Source organism: Dendrobates tinctorius, unplaced genomic scaffold (assembly GCF_039654945.1).
Source record: "Dendrobates tinctorius isolate UK_male_01 unplaced genomic scaffold, ASM3965494v1 ptg000038l, whole genome shotgun sequence".
Lineage (NCBI taxonomy): Eukaryota > Metazoa > Chordata > Amphibia > Anura > Dendrobatidae > Dendrobates > Dendrobates tinctorius.
Window position 1 is genome coordinate 16,269,248 of NW_027361706.1, and position 18,835 is coordinate 16,288,082.

The window sequence follows — 18,835 nt, forward strand, 5'->3', positions numbered from 1 at the left end:
TCCAGGTTCAGATGGCAGTTACAGAGATTAGAATAATAATAAGCTTTATTTATATAGCGTCAACATATTCCACAGCGCTTTACAGTTTAACAGTTTCAAACACAACAGTCGTAAGTAACAACGTTAACAATAATACAATAATACAATAATTAAAGCAAAATAAGATGACCCTGCTCGTGAGAGCTTACAATCTACAATGAGGTGGGGGAGATACAAAGTACAGGTGTGTATTTACAATGAAGGTCCAGCCATCTTGAGGGAGAGGGGGATATCTAGAAATAGTGAATGGGCTACACACACACACACACAAAATGACTTTGATTAGGGAACGTGATAGGCTATAGGCTACTCTGAACAAATGTGTTTTGAGGGAGCGCCTAAAACTGTGCAAGTTGTGGCTGGTCCTAATTTCTTGGGGTAGAGCATTCCAGGACATTAGCGCAACACAGGAGAAGTCTTGGAGTCGGGAGTGGGAGATGCGGATTAGTGCAGAGATTAGTCGAAAGTCGTTTGCAGAGCGCAGCAGTCGGTTAGGCCGATAGACAGAAATGAGGGAGGAGATGTAGAGGGGTGCTGCACTGTGGAGAGCTTTGTGGGTGAGAACAAGTACTTTGAATTGGATCCTATAATGAATGGGCAGCCAGTGTAACGACTGACGAAGAGCGGATGCGTCCGAGTACCGGTTAGCCAGATTGTCGAAAAAGTGGAATAAATGACCTGAAACACTGGGATGTCCCTAGGTTATACAATAAATAGAAAATAATTAAAAGTAGAAGTGAAAATAAGAAAAAATGCAAATGGTCTCCTGTTTTCTTTCTATAATAGATCGGCTATACTTTAGTGGACATGGGGTTAGGTAAGATCTGTTACCGCTGATAACTTGTTACATGCTTTGCAGTCCAGTCTATTCCCCTTTACATGCATAATTGATAACAGCAACAGACAGGTCCCTAAAGAATTATCTGGACACGTTTGGTAATTTCTCATGTCTCTACTAACGAGTAATAACAGTGTCGGAGTTGACTGCAATGAGCTCAGATCCACAGAGCGTACCGATGACCGGACCGGAATGACATCTTGTACGGGGATGTTTTGTCATAACCTTAAATCTAACAGAAACACGATGGAAAAGTTATTAATTTTTTTGCTCCTGGAAAAATGAGCAGATCAACTCATTTCACGTGATAATGCCTTCAGCCTCTATCCCTTTACCCTTCACTATCTAGACTTTGCAAGGCCCTGAATACGCTTGCTCACCTCCAGTTGCTAGGCAACATGACTAGTCTACGGATGGGCTTCTTTTCCATTACACTGATAGTGGAAGGAGACTCGAAGGGCAATCATGTGGTAACTGGCAAGTTCTTCTCTGTGTATTTTTATTTTAATCTAACAACGTGAATTAGAGAGAATGAAATCACTTTGTGAAGATGCAGTAAATGCCACAAAACCAAAGCTTTTAGAGAGGGACGTAACATAGAATTAAGGACCCGGCATAAAGTCGAAGCTGAAAACACAGGTTTTCTGATGAGGCTCTTCTAGAACATTGTTTCCCAAACTCCAGTCCTCATGGCTCCCCAAAATATCATGTTTTCAGGATTTCTTTAGCATTTGACAGGTGAGGAAATTATTATCAAGGCATCAGAAATTGTCCCAGGTTGTCATACCTGTGCAATATTAAGGAAATGCTGAAAACATAATTTATTAGGGGGCTGTGAGGACTGGAGGTACACCAATTGCCCTGAAAAGACATGTATAAAAATCTGCTCCTCTTAGGACGGGACCAGCTCATTTCAAGCTCTCTAAAGTGAACGTAACCTTAGCAATCTCAAAGTGACCTCAACATTTATGGCTATAGGTTGACATATGGTAACTATTATTCACTGCTGTGCTGTCACACACATTATGTAATGTTTATTTAGTATTTTATGGCTTTCTCCCTTATCTCTATTGCTAAGCTGTAAGCTGTGATGTCCTCTCATGATGCAGATGCACCACAAAATGCATGCTACATTTCCTGCCTTTGCTTTTATACAGGCTATGACAGCATAAGAGCAATCCGTAACAAAGACAGGGATCGTCAAACGGTGTTCTGCCTAGCTGGCACTCGGGTCTGACACATCGCTGATCGGGTTGACAGTTTATTGGGAGGGGCTGGTGAGGACCCAGCCGTCATGGTGCACATTGGCACAAATGACAAAGTTAGAGGTAGGTGGAAAGTCCTTAAAGATGATTTCAGGGAATTAGGCTGCAATCAAGACTAAGACCCCCATTAGCATTTGTTTGCCTATAGACACATAAGCACATACGGCAAAAGACTGTCCTGTACATATGCATTGTATGAATGTAGCCAAAGAAATGACAATATATAAAATTGTTACCAACTCTAATAGAGAAGAACCCGACTTTCATTTTATTTTTATGTATACTTTTATATTAATGCATTGTGCTTTACAGTTTATTTATCATTCATTAGAGTATACATATGCCATGACTGTCTGACCACCATGTGAGGCTGAAAGGGAAAACACTGCGGCAGCCGGCAAAGGCGCTCAATCAGTGAAATCCTAGGTGCATTGCTAGTGATGTTGGTCTACTAGGCATTGTTACCACCTAGCCAGAATCCTACTCCACACTGATGAGGGGCAATACCCCGAAACAGCTGTCTGTGGATGGATACCTGACCTTGGTATTTCCCTTGTCATATCTGTAAACTCGTAAAGAGCTGGATATTGACTTAAAGGGCCACTTAATATGGTGGTAATGGTGGTTTCCGAAAGGAGCCACCCCTTGGCTGGGTCCTTCCCTGGAGGAAGATCTGGCTAGTCCCGTGTTTGAGACTCTTAAATGAGGCTCCACTGACTTTATTTGCATATTTGTATTTCCCAGGGAGCAATGCACCTAGGATTTCACTGATTGAGCACCTTTGCCGGCTGCCGCAGTGTTTTCTTTGACTGGTCTCCCTGAGGTCAGTGATTGTTTCGTGAAAGGGAAACTGGCAGGACTTTATGGCCCCGATTCATCATTTGCAATTTATTGTAGTCATTTTTCTTTTTTGTTTCTTATGGTATTTGTTGACTTTTTTTGGCGTAAAATCAAAAATGCTCTTTATTTTTATCTTTAACCGTTTTTTGTGACTTTTAGCTTCAAAAGGAGCAAAACCTTAAAAAAGTCACATGTTAGTCTTAAAATGGACCAAATTAAAAACTATGCCAGAAAATTTATTCCGGGCAGTGCCTGGAATGCAAGATAAAACACTAGGGCGAAAATAGCGCAAATAGGGTCTTATGTAACAAACATTATAAGTATTTTGATCAGATTGTGCAGACCTGATCCGTAGTATTAAGCGTTTTAAGTTGATATTGAGCTGCTGAGTATTGATTGGTTGTCAAACCGATGAATATCAGGATCAATGCCTTTCAAAGTGACAGTCACTGCTTCAGGAAACAACCACATGCCTATGTGTGTGGTATAGGTGTTTGGTTGCTTCCTGAGGAAGCGAGCTGAATAAAAGCCGTAAGTTAACAAATTTCTTTGAATTGACATCTATATATATAAACGCCTTATCGTGTCTGTCTGTAACCGAAATCGCGGGCCGCTGATTGGTCGCGGCCGCCAGGCCACAACCAATCAGCGGCAGGCGCAGGCCTTAATCTGTAAAAAAGAGAATTAAAATAAGAAAAAGTTATTCTCACCTTCCGACGGCCTCCTGTCTTCTTTCCATGCGCCCGGCCTCGCGTTCCCAGTAATGCTTTGCGGCTTAGACCGCTGATGACGTCACTCTCACGAGAGCGAGAAAGAAGACCGATGTCTCTCTCGCGAGAGCGAGAAAGAAGACCGACGTCATCAGCGGTCTAAGCCGCAAAGCAATACTGGGAACACGAGGCCGGGCACGTGGAAAGAAGACAGGAGGCCGTCGGAAGGTGAGAATAACTTTTTTTTATTATTTAATATTATTTTTGTACAGGGCCGCGACACTGATTGGTTACAGCTACACGGAAAGGGGGTGAGGGGACCATGCATACCAGGATTGGGGGGTGAGGGGACCATGCATACCAGGATAGGGGGTTGAGGGGACCATGCATACCAGGATTGGGGGGTGAGGGGACCATGCATACCAAGAAATAGGGGTGAGGGGACCATGCATACCAGGATAGGGGGGTGAGGGGACCATGCATACCAGGATAGGGGGGTGAGGGGACCATGCATACCACGAAATGGGGGTGAGGGGAACATGCATAACAAAAAATGGGGTGAGGGGACCATGCATACCAGGAAAGGGGGTGAGGGGACCATGCATACCAGGATTGGGGTGTGAGAGGACCATGCATACCAGGACTGGGGGGTGAGGGGATCATGCATACCCCAAAAGGAGGGTAAGAGGACCATGCATACCAGGATTGGGGGGTGAGGGGACCATGCATACCAGGATTGGGGGTGAGGGGACCAAACAAACCAAGAAAGGGGGGTGACGGTGAGCATGCATACCAGGATTGGGGTGTGAGAGGACCATGCATACCAAGAAAGGGGGTTGAGGGGACCATGCATACCCCGAAAGGGGGGTAAGAGGACCATGCATACCAGGAAAGAGTGGTGAGAGGACCATGCATGCCAGGATTGGGGGGTGAGAGGACCATGCATTCCAGGATTGGGGGGTGAGGGGACCATGCATACCCCAAAAGGGGAGTAAGAAGACCAGGCATACCAGGAAAGAGAGGTGAGAGGACCATGCATACCAGGATTGGGGGTGAGAGGACCATGCATTCCAGGATTGGGGGGTCAGGGGACCATGCATGCCAGGATAGGGGGTTGAGGGGTAACATGCATATCAGGATTGGGGGTGAGAGAACCATACATATCAGGATTGGGGGTGAGAGAACCATACATATCAGGATTTGGGGGTGCATTATTGCATTATTATTAAATCTTCAAAAATAAACTGCATATATATTCTAGAATACCCGATGCGTTAGAATCGGGCCACCATCTAGTCTTCAATAATCACCAGCATGGGAGGTATCGCCATTTGGTACAAGTCACATTTCATGAATCTGTGTAAAACATCTGGATAAGCAAAGTTGTCACTGAAAAATAAAAAAAAGACCAAAAAAAGAAAGACAGCTTAAAAAGTTGTGCAGATACTAAAGCAACTAAAAAAGAGCAAATTACCACAGGAAAAAAGGAAGAATCGACAATAATGAATAGGGACCAAAGTTTCCTAATTTAATGGGGCATTTATTCTAACATCAGGTTCAACACAAGAGGAACCTTCCTGTGATGTCTGACACGTATGAAACGGATTAACTGAATAACTCATTTCATTTTGTCAGTCCTCTTACCTGTTGATTCATATGTGAGCAGGTTGCGGGATGCAGTGACGGGATAGGAGGCAGAGCAAGGGTTAACAATTTTACTTAACAGGAAATGCTCCACTCAGGGAGGCAAAGGGTTAAACAGGGGAATAAACAGTACAATTTGTAAAGGATATGCAGAGTTCAAAAATAAAAGATCAGGTAATGGCAGTTCTTGTGAAATACTTTTGTCAGAAGTTCCTCAAACTGTGACTCCTGCTGGGAAGTCAATGGTGCCGGCAACGGCTGGCTCGGCGTCTTTTCCAATGGGGTCCTGGGGGCATCATTGCCTCGTCTTCTGGCGGCAGTGGTTGGTCTCCGGTACCTTCCGATGAGCCTAGTCCTTATACTGCAGTGGCTGACATGGGTGCCGGCCACAGTCCTGTACGAGCCCAACGTGGCTCAGCAAATATAATCTGGCAAAACTCAGGGCGCAAGTGTCAGTCACGAACTCGGTCCCACTTATGTGGCACATGCGCTGTACTCACGGGCCCAAAGCGTTTGGCACCTTGTTCTCTGTAGTCACCAGCATACTGCACGTTTCTCTGTAGTCACCGGGCCCACACTGCACGTTCCTCTCTCTGTTCCCCGCTGTTGGCGGCGGGAGACGGCGAACACTGGCCTGCACACTGCTGGTGCTCCCGGTATGGAGCACACCTCTGCCTGGCTGCTGCCACTGGAAAAACAGCTCCCCTCAGCACAGCTGTCCCTCTGCAGACATCGGGGGACCCTGTCAGTGCGGCTTGTCGCGGCGCCGGTGCTCTGTGTGGGGAGGGGAAGTGGAGCGCGTCGCTCACCTGACTGCGCGCTGTCTTCTGTTCGCGCCAAACTGCTCTGCTGTGCACGCTTTCCCCTTTTATCTCCCTGCCCCCCTCGGTCAGGAGGAAGATCTGCCTTGCTAAAGCTTCCCCCAGGCAACAGGGGAAGGTCCGTCATGCTAAAGCTTCCCCTAGGGAACAGGGGATGCAGCCTCATCAGTTCCGGACCTGGCATTCAGGTACCCATGGTCTGGTCGTCCCTCTTACACAAAGATGAAGAAGAGGGCTGTTTTGGCTGTTGTCAGCATCATAAATTAAGAAATAAGCCACTGTCAGAGCCGTTTGGCAGAAGCTTTCTCCTCTCGACAAATAAGTGTTTTACCCTTCGTTATGTATAGAAGGGCCAAAGAGTTTGACTTTAAAGGGAATCTGTCACCCCTTTTTTGAGATATCATATAATGATATCATTCAATTGTGTGTCACATAAGGATTCTCTTAGTACTTTTGCTTCCCCCTGACCCCGCACCTTTCATGCATAAATAGCTTTTTTATATCGGTTCAGATCTATGTAAACTGCTGCGGTCTGGTCTGATGGGCGGGGCTTACTCACCTGCTCCCCCCCACCCTGTCTTGCTCTACGCATTTCTTCTTGTGTAGAGCAAGACAGGGAGGGGGAAGCAGTTGAATTAGCCCCGCCCATCGGACCGGACAGCGGCAGTTTACATACATCTGAACCGATATAAAAAAGGTATTTATGCATGAAAGGTGCGGGGTCAGGGGGAAGCAAAAGTACTATGAGAATCCTTATGCGACACACAATTGAATGATATCATTATATGATATCTCAAAAAAGGGGTGACAGATTCCCTTTAAAGCTACATTTCCACAATGTGCTTTTAGCGAGTTTTTGATGTTGCAGAATTTCTGCACCTATTATTTAAATTAGGTTACTTGTCATTTCTATTGCATTTTGTGTGTGTTTTTTTTAAAATACTAGCTTGGCCCGTGCAACATTTTCACACATTGGTCGCCGGAGGCGCAGGCAATTTCAGAAAAAGCAAGCTGTTGAAGTGTAAATGTATTTCATGAAGTGATGAACACAGACAGGTATTTATATATGTAGATTGGTAATACAATAAATTGTTTTGATAAGTAGAGGCCAAAATTTTTTTTCTGGTTTAGGTGCCACCTGCAGGTCATTGTGTCTTTCTGCAGGTTTATGAAAATGAATGTTTAAACTGTATTTAGTGATAAAATTGTGAATGTGTGGTTTGTATAGCTGTTTTCTTGCTGAAAGTAGCAAGTTTACCTTTCAAATGGCGTATCGTGTGTGTGGGGCGAAGTAATCAGCGAAAAAGCAGTGCATGTTTACAAGTGTGTTGGTAGTGTGCTTTGGGGTACTGTGGTGCCACCTGCAGGTCATTTTAATGTACTGCAGCTTTATGAAAATTAATGTTTAAACTGCATTTTGTGATCAAATTGTGGATGTGTGGTTTATTTGGCTATTTTCTTGCTGAAGGTGGCAAGTTTACCTTTCAAATGATGTATCATGTGTATGTGTGGGTGCAGTATGAACGGGGATACAAAGGAATCACCGAAAAACAGTGCTTAGAAATAATAGAATAGATGTTTTATTCATTTTTTTTACTATGCGTTTTTTGTCTCTTGTTGGTGTGTCAATCTATAAATAAAGCTGCTTTGTTTTTGATTCTTCTTGGTATTTGGCTTTAATAAAACTTTACTGATATACTTAGGATGACATGCCTTTTTTGTATGTTTCAACCACGGAAACTCGCTAAAAACGCATTTGCATTTTTTTACCTGCGGATTTTATGCATCTAATTCAAGTCTATGGGTAAAATCTGCACAGAAAACTCCAGCAAGAATCCGTAAAATCTGTACAAAAAAATACCAGTAAGAGAAACTGACATGTTATGGATTTGAAACACGCACCATAGATCAATTTACGCTAAGTAAAAAAAAAAAAGAAGAAGCACATTGGGTAAGAGAGTTGTATAAATCCCATCCACTTTGTGGAACTGTAAGATGCTGCTCTTTTGATGCCTCAAAAATATGCAGCGTCAAAAAAGCACCAAAAGCTCATCGTGGAAACACGGCCTAAAGACGTTTTCTGCTTTCAGAAATCCTATGTCCTCAAACACAGCTTGTTTTAAAAAAAGACAAACCTTGATGCTTACTCACCCTCCCCAGGAGGTCCAGCACCGCCTCTCTATCACTGCTCGGTATTTGTTTGCAGCAGTGTTGTCACATTGGCAGCACTGCAATCAATGAGTGAACTCAGTGGCTCTGAACGGCTTATGCTGTCTTGTTGGACAGAGGCGCTGCAGTGCTGGCAATGTAACATCACTGCCGCAGGCAATAACAGAGAACAGAAGCAAAGGAAGAGACTCAGCGTTTGGACCCCGGAAGGGTGAGTAAAGAATTTTTTTTAGGCTTTCTAAAACTGGAAAACTTCTTTAGGCTGGGTTCACACTTAGCGGAACTCTCGCGGAAATTACCGCGAGAGTTCTGGAATTCCATTCCGCCGGGAAAATCGCATTTTAAATTCCCGCGATTTTCCCACGGAAAAACTAGCATTTTGCAAGCGTAATTAGCTTGCAAAATGCTAGTGTTTTCCAAGGGATCTGGAGCATCGCTTGGAGAACTAATTGACAGGTTGGTCACACTCGTCAAACATAGTGTTTGACAAGTGTGACCAACTTTCTACTACTGAGGCCGCCTATGCAGCATCAGTAGAAAAAGATAAAATGTAAAAAATAATTTAAAAAAATAAAAAATGGTGTTATTCTTACCTTCCGATGTCCCGCGCAGCCTTCCCGCCTCTCTCCACGCTCCCGTTCCCAGTACTCTTTTGCGAAAATGCCCGCGATTACGTACGTTCTCGCGGGATCGCGACGTCTCGCGGTAATTAGCGATGACGTCGCGCGAATGGCCGCGAGACTTCACGATCCCGCGAGAACAGACGTCATTGCGGGCATTTTCGCAAAGGATTACTGGGAACGGGAGCGTGGAGAGAGGCGGGAAGGCTGCGCGGGACGCCGGAAGGTGAGAATAACAATATTTTTTATTTTAAATTCTATTTTTTACAGGGATATGGTACCCAAAGCCCGGAGGACAGTCTCCTCTCCTCCGGACCGTGGGTACCATCCGCAATTGTTCTGCTTACTTTTCGCATGGTGGGCACAGCCACATGCGGAAAGTAAGCAGAACAATGCATTCCTATGGGTGCGGGATCACCGCGATTCCGCAAAATTAATGAGCATGCTGCGTTTTTTTACCGCAAAGTGATTCCGCCACGGTAAAAACCGCAGCATTAGCACAGCATTGCGGAATCCCATAGCAATGCATGGGATGCTTATTTTTCACGTTTTTGCTGCAAAATCGCGCGGTTAAAACCGCCGCGGAAACGAGAAAAAAAGCCACGTGTGAACTCAGCCTTAAACGTCCTACATAAGCATTGCATAGCATGTAGCAATCTTGTCTTCAACCTCAGATTTTTCCTTGCAGTCTTGTTAATGCAATGCATTATCCCATGAATCATCCTGCATGATCCCGAATTAAATTACCCTGTCAATATCTTCTTGTACAACCTTTCAGAATGACTTGCTCACATGAAACATAGTAAAAAAAATTAAATAAAAAAAATCTCATAAAGCGTAATTGGAGACTGGGCAGTGATGGAGACCATTGTGTCATCAACGAGACCGTTAACGCAGAGCACATAATAAATTTGTCCGGTAAGAGGCTGGTTCTCCCACAACTACAGTGTTTCAGCAATAATGGGAGTAGAATTTACAAAATATTCCTATGGCTGGGGTGTACTGTTGTCAAAAGAAAATGAAATGGTTACATATGAATAGATTTTATATGCGTGACACGCAACAGTAAACATTATAGGGCCATTTTAGGGCGATTTCCTCTTGGCAACGGCATATCAGGCAATGAAGCGAATAGCAATATAACCTGACCACACAGATGGGAGATTCTTGCTGATAACCGGGACAGTAGTTTCTTAGGGCCCATTTACTTGGACTGACCGCAGCTGTTAAATGACCACCTATCGGCTACATGTAAGATTTTCCGCAATTGTTTTGTCTGGCCCCGCATCCTAATGCACAAAACGCTGGTTAAAGGGAATCTTTCACTGGGTTTTTACAAAATAACATAAAGCCACCACCTTTACCACCTCTTTGACCATAGTCCAAAAACCTGTATATAATAATAATCCCCCATATGGTTCGGTCTGGTCAGATGAGCATCATTTGTCTGGCTCAGTGCCTCCTCTCTCCCCACAATTGCCATCCTTCTGCCTTGCTTGATATGAATGATGCAATCTACAGAGCGCCCCCATCTTGCTTCTGTGTAGGCGCCATTCGTTCTGCCCTACCAGGAGAAAGGCAAAGTATTGCAATGCGCATTCGTGAGCGTTACGTCTTGGTCATCAGCTCTCTTTGTCCTCTTCCTTGCATGCCCCAGTTCTTTACTCTAGGAGCGGAGTGCGCAAGTGCCGGAGAGAGATTGGCGGCGTTCTGCGGATGGCGTAAGATCAATATCAAAGATGTGGATTCATATCAAGCAATTTAGGAGGTCTGCAATTGCGGGGATAAAGGAGGCACTGAGCAAGAGCAACCACATTCATCTGATCAGACCAGACAGCCCCATATAGAAACATTATAAAAGATAATTTGTTGGATATGTAGAAGGAGTTGGGGTCTTATATACAGGTTGCTGGACTGTGGTGAAGAGAGCTGTCAAAGTTGGTGGTTTTAGTTTACATTGGGAAAATCCGGTAATGGTTTCCCTTTAATACCATGTACCCAGAACATCATGTTCTCGGCAGCACATGTCCTGGTTACATAGGACGTTGATTGTCGATTTTTTTTTCTTTTATGTTGTTATTCGATATATGTTATTCTATGCCTATTTGTGGGTTCTCTAGTTTTTACATTTTTTTTCCGTACCTGTACAAGGTTGTTTATTCCCCCTTCCCTTCCCTCCCTTCCTACGTTCCTTTCCCTACCCTGTTTATTTCTAAAAAAACAATAAAATTATTTGAAAACATAGGACATTGTGCTGCCAAGAACTATGATTTTCACACAAGCATCTTTTGTGTGATTGTTAGCCTGTTTAGAAGGTTTTTTTTAAAATAATAAGCATCATTGAAATTTGGTCCACAAGTATAAGGGAATACAATTGTATAGAGATGCCATAGCTGCGATAACCACTCACACCATGTCCTTAGAGTCTCGACTGTAGATGATTTTGGTAGAATCTCACTGCCTCCACCTGCTTACCTTTCTCCCATAGTGTATAGGGTGAAATGATTTCCACAGGTAGGTACCACGCCTGCATCTAGCTGTCCATGAAGAAAATGTAATTCATCAGACCACAGCTGGACTGGGACTGAAAATCAGCCCTGGCACACAAACCAAAGCAGCCCACATGCAAATTGCTATTCTTACATAGTAAAGAAATGTATCTTCCATGCAACCTTCTGAAAAATGACTTTGTTGGGAGTTGGGAGATGCAGCATTCTGTGACTGCGCCTATGCCCCGTGACCCCGCTGGCAATTTTTGGTTTTGGAAGGGGGAATCATAATTAAGACGTCTTCAATGCCTTCCCTAATTGCAGGAGGACCTAACGTCACTACATATTATTTATACACTCAGCCCATACTCCAACATTGTTAAAGGGGTTTTCCACCCAGTGCACGTTGTTAGCAGTGCAGCTTGCTGAACACTAACAGAGTGTAATGTTGGGATTCGGCTTTACCAGGTGGTGCAGGCAGATGTTACGTAACCATAACTTTGTGATTTGCCAAACACATTCTCATTACTTCTCCTCCAATTCTCTTTTCTATTGATGGAGGCAGACGAGAACTTGTTTGGAGCAGCGAGGGCTCGCTCACACGGGCGTATAATACGGCAGAGAGCTGTGTGATGTTTTATCAGATTGCACTCAGCCCAATGTTATTCTATGGGGCAGAGCAGATCTGCGTTATTTTCTTCAGTCCATATAGGTCTGAAATTTGCAGCATGTGGCGAGTGACTTCGGAATTTGGATCACCCGTACAAGTCTATGGGTGCGTGTGACACATTGGACTTCACTCTGACGTCATTCAACTACAGTCTGATTTAAGCTGAAGTAGACAATGGAGAAGGTGGCAACATTAAGGCTACTTTCACACATCAGGTTTTCGCGGTCAGGCGCGTTCCGGCGTCGTGCCGGAGCGCCGGATCCGGCAAATGTTTTGTAAAACCGGATGTGACGGATCCGGTTTTCTGCCGGATCCGTCTTGCGCATGACAGCCAAAACCGGATCTGTCTCATCCGGTTCATCCGGTTTTCGATCCGTTTTTCGACGGATTACAGCGGATCCGGTTTTTAAAAACGCCCCTTGTGGCCTTCCGAACGGGATTGGCTACTGAAAAACTATATATACCGTGTTCCTACAGCCCTTCTTTGACAGGTTGTAGAGGAGAAAGTGCAGGTTGGAGAGAAGAGCAAGTGACTGGCGAAGATGGATGTTGTGATTGGAAATATTTTGAAGAATTTGGCGGATTTTACAGCGGAGGCGAATCGTTTGAGGGTGATTGTTCTGGAGAAGGAGAGAGCGAGACAGCAGCACATCAGGCATCGTAGACGATGTTTGTGGATCCACCCCATCACAGCCAAGAGAATGACGCGTGGGGTCTATTCTACACTCTGCATGGACCTTAGACGAAACCCGGAGAAATTGTTTGGATATGTACGGATGAAAATGGAGAATTTTGATTACTTGGTGGAGCGCATTGCACACCTCATAAGAAAATCGGACACCTATTGCCGCTTCTCTGTTTCACCCGCAGAGCGTCTGATGGTGACTTTAAGGTAAGCCACATTTATTGGATATGCTCGCATCAGAGCACACTTTCACTGCAATCTTGTTGGTGGTAGTTTGTATCTCCAAGTGTTATAGCTGAGTTTTGGTATGTAATGCTGTGATTTTAAACTAATTGATTGTTTTTTAATTCCCCACAGATTTCTTGCAACTGGAGAATCCCTTTCGTCACTGCATTTCCAGTACAGACTCGGGATTTCCACCATATCTGGAATAGTGAAGCACACATGCCGTGCACTGTGGGACTCCTTAGCTGAAGAGTTTTTATCAGAGCCCACAACAGAGAGGTGAATTGAAATTTCAGAAAAGTTTCAACAGATATGTCAGTTTCCGAACTGCTTGGGTGCTGTGGACGGGAAACATATCCGCATTGTAAAGCCAGCCGGATTGGGATCGGAATATTTCAATTACAAGAAATATTTTTCAATTGTCCTCATGGCCATCGCTGACGCGGAATACACTGTGTTCCAAATTATTATGCAAACTGGATTTAAGTGTCATAAAGATGTAATTTTTTGTTTTTCAAATAAACTCATAGATGCTATTGTGTATCAGGGCTCTTTGGATCTCTGAAATCAATCTCAAACACCTGTGATAATTAGTTTACCAGGTGAGCCCAATTAAAGGAAAACTACTTAAGAATGATGTTCCACATTATTAAGCAGGGCACAGGTTTCAAGGAATTTAGTAAAGAAAAATGCTCTCTCTGCTGCTGAAAAGCATCAAATAGTGAAATGCCTTGGTCAAGAGATGAAAACATTAGATATTTCCCAAAAACTTAAACGTGATCATCGTACTGTTAAGAGATTTGTGGTTGATTCTGAGCACAGACATGTTTGTGCGGATAAAGGCAGAATGAGGAAGGTTTCTGCCAGGCAAGTTCATCGGATTAAGAGAGCAGCTGCTAAAAAGCCATTACAAACCAGCAAACAGATATTTAAAGCTGCTGGTGCCTCTGGAGTCCCTCAAACCTCAAGGTGTAGGATCCTTCAAAGGCATGCTGTGGTGCATAAACCTACTATTCGGCCACTCCTAAACAGTGTTCACAAGCAGAAATGGTTGCAGTGGGCCCAGACATACATGAAGACTAATTTTCAAACAGTCTTGTTTACTGATGAGTGTCGAGCAACCCTGGATGGTCCAGATGGATGGAGTAGTGGATGGTTGGTGGATGGCCACTATGTCCCAACAAGGCTGCGACGTCAGCAAGGAAGTGGAGGAGTCATGTTTTGGGCCGGAATCATGGAGAAACAGCTGGTAGGGCTCTTTAAGGTTCCTGAAGGTGTGAAAATGACCTCTGCAAAGTATATAGAGTTTCTGACTGACAGCTGTCTTCCATGGTATAAAAAGCAGAAATGTGCCTTCAGGAGCAAAATCCTCTTCATGCATGACACTGCACCATCTCATGCTGCAAAGAATACCTCTGAGTCATTTACTGTTATGGGCATAAAAGGAGATAAACTCATGGTTTGGCCACCATCTTTCCCTGACCTCAACCCTATAGAGAACCTTTGGGGTATCATCAAACAAAAGATCTATGATGGTGGAAGGCAGTTCACATCAAAACAGCAGTTCTGGGAGGCTATTCTGACTTCATGCAAAGAAATACAAGCAGAAACTCTCCAAAAACTCACAATTTCAATGGATGCAAGAATTGTGAAGGTGATATCAAAGAAGGGTTCCTATGTTACCATGTAACTTGGCCTGTTAGGATGTATTGGAGTTAAATAGCTTTTTTGTTCGGTGAATGTGACCTCCTAATGCTGCAAATTCCACAAATGAGCATTTTCAGTTCTTTAAAACATATCAAATGTTTAGAAATTGTACTAAATAATAATTTGGAACAGTGCAATTTGAGTTTTTAGTCATTTTGGAGATTATACTGTTATCATTGGGAGGTTTCTTCAATAAAATTTGATGTATACTCTATCGGGTGATGACTTTTATTAGACTTACTGTCATTTGTACCGACTATTTAGGAAAATCAGAGAAAAATATAATTTGAATAATAATTTGGAACACAGTGTACAAATTTATTGCTGTTGATATTGGGGCCTATGGTCGCTCAAATGACTCTCAAGTTTTCAAACTGTCTGCCATGGGGCGTAAACTGTATGGAAACACCTTCCAGTTCCCACCCCCTAGACCACTGCCGCAGACATCTGGTCCACCTATGCCATTTGTCTGTGTAGGGGATGAAGCCTTCCAGCTGTCAGAACACCTTTTGAAACCGTACGGTAGCAGAGGATTGTCAAGAACAAAACGCATTTTTAATTACCGCCTCACAAGAGCAAGAAGAATGGTTGAATGTACCTTTGGTATTCTGACAGCCAAATGGCGGGTCCTATTGACCGCGATCAACCTCAAGACAGAAACTGTGGACGAGGTGATCAAAGCTTGCGTGGTACTCCACAATTTTGTTATCTGCAAGGAACCCATTTCCATTGAGGACACCTCTGAAGAAACCACCTTGCAAGATTACCATGACATTACCACTAGAAGTTCTGTGACGGTTTCAGTAATGAGGGACAATTTTGCACTATACTTTATGTCACCTCAAGGCAGAGTACACTGGCAGGATGACAGAGTGTGAAAGATTTGTGCCCTTAACCAAACTTGTGTACCAACAGTATATACCTTTGCCAACCAAAGTTGGCTATCTTGTCATGGTCTTACTATTTTTACCTTTAGGCCACAGGTGTGTACCTGGTTGTGTTTTATGCAAAGTATTTCACCTTTTAACAAAAGTTGTGTACGTTGTTAGGAAATCACCAATAATAAACACAACTTTTTAGGTGAAATACTTTGCTTCAAACACAACCAGGAACACAACTGTGGCAAAAAGCTAAAATTTACCCACAGTTATATACCTGGTTTTGAATACCTTTTTACCTTTTAAATACCCTGTATTTAACCTTTTTTTTAACATATTTCGCCGCAGAAAGAAATGACAGACAACCAGTGTAAACAATAATTTAACTTTTATTTAAAATTTTTTTTTTTTAGTAAACTGTTTTCAAAGTTAAAAAAACTTTTCTAATAAAGGTTTGAAACCATAAAACTGGTCATTTTTATTAAAATACACACATTATAAATTTGCGTAGTGTGGGGTGGAAATACTGCTGGAGGGGCTGCGGGACACTTCGACACTGGGAGTGTGGAGAAAGGACTGGGATCGTGGTGGGGAAGGAACAGTTAGAGGTGAAGGTGTGGAAAAAGCTAGAGAATGGGTGGACATGTGGGAGACAGAAGAGGTGGTGGGTGGTGGAGTGGATGGTTGGGCAGGGACTGTAGGAGCAGATGATGTTGATGAAAAGTTGTATGGGGAAGGAGTTTGGTACGGGGCAGGTTGCTGGAAGTGGGGAGATGTCTGGTACTGGGGAGGTTGCTGGTACTGGGGAGGTTGCTGGTATGTAATAGGAGGGGGAGGATGGAAAGTGGCTGGAGGGGGTGCAGGTGGAGGAACTACTGGGGTGGGAGGAGGAGGTTGGGAGGTAACGTGCTGGAGAGCACTGTGGCACGAATGCATTACATGCATCTGCTGGCTAGGAGAGAGCGTTTCCCTGCGCTCCACAACAGACCTGAAAAAGGTGTGGTTTGGCGAAGATCTTGCTTCTGAATGCATGGTTTGCAGAAGTGTCTTCACCTCCAGAATGCTGGAGTTGATCTGCTGAAAGCCTGCGGAGATTTGCTCTGACAAGACTTTTAGACAGTTCTGGAAAGATGCATTCAGATGCAAGAACTCTGGCGCATAAGTCTTTTCCTGACCCCTCTGCCGCTGCCGCCCAGTACTCGCAGGTGTACAAGAGGTGGCAGGGGCAGAAGGGTGGGATAAAGGGAAAGCAATCTCCTCACCAGCAGCTTCATGTAATGTTGTCGGCCACGATGCTCCTGCGCTGGTGGATGGGACAGATGGCTGTAATGTGTGGGAAGGTGCAGATGTACCGGGGCGGTCGAAGTGTCCCTCGGTGCCGGTCTCCTCAGGGATCGCCTCAGAAGGGTCCAGTCGTGCAGGCTCCCGAGTGCTGCTCTCCGTGCTGTGGAATAAAGAGAAAAAAAAAACAATTAAAATAGTGACATGGCATGGCCCTGGCCGAAAAAATTTTTTTTACATCTAAACATTTTTTTTTTACATGTGGTGTGTAATATTTACCTTCTGGTGACCATTGTTTCCCGGAGGAACGACAGGGCTTGTGCGTACTTGTACTTGCTCCTGCGTCCTCCAGATCCACTCGGGGCCCGCATCTCTTTATTGAACTCCTTCTTGAAACGATCCCTCACAGACCGCCACCGCTTCACAATTCTGTCCCCTGAAACGAGAAAGGACAAAGTGGTTAGTATACAACATCAGTGATTCCCAAACTCCAGTCCTCATGGTCCCCAGGGGTCATGTTTTCAGGATTTCCATAGTAAATAGAAATCCTGAACACATGATCCGTGGGGACCACGAGGACTGGAGTTCGGGAAACACTGGTTTACATCAAGCAACCGGTACTGTATATACTTACGCTCTTTAATCTGGGCCCGAGCATCGAGGTCCTCCCAGCGGTCCACAAGGAGCGAACAGATTTCCTCCCAGAGCCGTCGGGTAACAATCAGGTCAGCATGGCGGCGGTCAGCCATATTTCATAGCGGCTCCCTTTCTCTGACGAGATCGATGAGGTGGTCCACATCTATTCCTCCATCCTCACCGTCAGAGTCGGGAGCACGCTGTGAAGGCTGTTAAAGTAAAATAGAAAAATAGCAAAATTAGTCACCACACTTTAAGACATGAAATAAAAAGTGTACCAAAATTTAACTTAAATATTATACTTACACGCTGGTGACCGCCGCGTTGCTGTCGCCGACGACCCTGGGAGGCACTGCGAGGACCTCTTGGCCGATCACCAGATTGGGAAGACTAGAGAAGAAAAGAAAAAAATTTATGTGTTTGGATGTTGGCATATTTGTTTGCTGTGTGATGTCTGTGGTACATTGTTTTCTATGTGTTGTGTGTAGTGTGATGTTGTGTTTCTGCGTTTGATGAAAAAATCTTACCAATTGTGAGCCCACTCCAGGTGTCTGTCCACCCCTTCCTTCTTCTTCTGGGAGCTCCTCTTCAGCTTGTGATTCCTGTTTTGAAATAAAAGGCAATGAATAGACATATATTACAGAGATGATGGATTTTGGAAATAAAAACTTACCATCAAATGCTGACGATGCGAGGGAGGGCTCCCAGAAGAAGATGTGGTGTCCTGTTGCTGGCCAGACTCCATGGCTGTGGGTGGTGCTGCTGCTGCTGCCAGTGCTGCCAGTGCTGCTGCTGCTGCATCTCTTGGGCGGCTGTTGAATAAAGAGAAACAAAGGGCCAATGAATATCTTGATATTCCATGGCCCTAGTTTTGAGGAATGGGGGATTTGATAATTACCGTCTCTCATCTGCTGGTGGACTCCCCTCCCGCTGTTCAGCATGTTCCCTTTGCTGCTCCATTTGGGGTGGTGATGGTGCTGATGGTGCTGCAGTGGTCTCCTGCCTTCTCCTGCGCCTGGTTCCTGTCTTGGGTGGCATGTTGGGTGTGGCTGAGGGTCCCACTGTCATGCTTTTATATATGTGTGCTGTGGGCAGAGCTACTGAGCATGCTCAGACCCAAAAACCGAATCCGGCCACTGGATCCGGCTTTCGCCGGATCCGGCACATTGCGGCGCTCATAGACTTTCATTGTGTGAAAAAGCCGGACGTGCCGGATCCGGCGGGTCCGGCTTTTTCGCCGGAGAAAAAAAACGTTACAGTTGCCGTTTTTTCCAGACGCCGGATTGCGACACATGGCCGGATCCGGCGAAAACCCGAT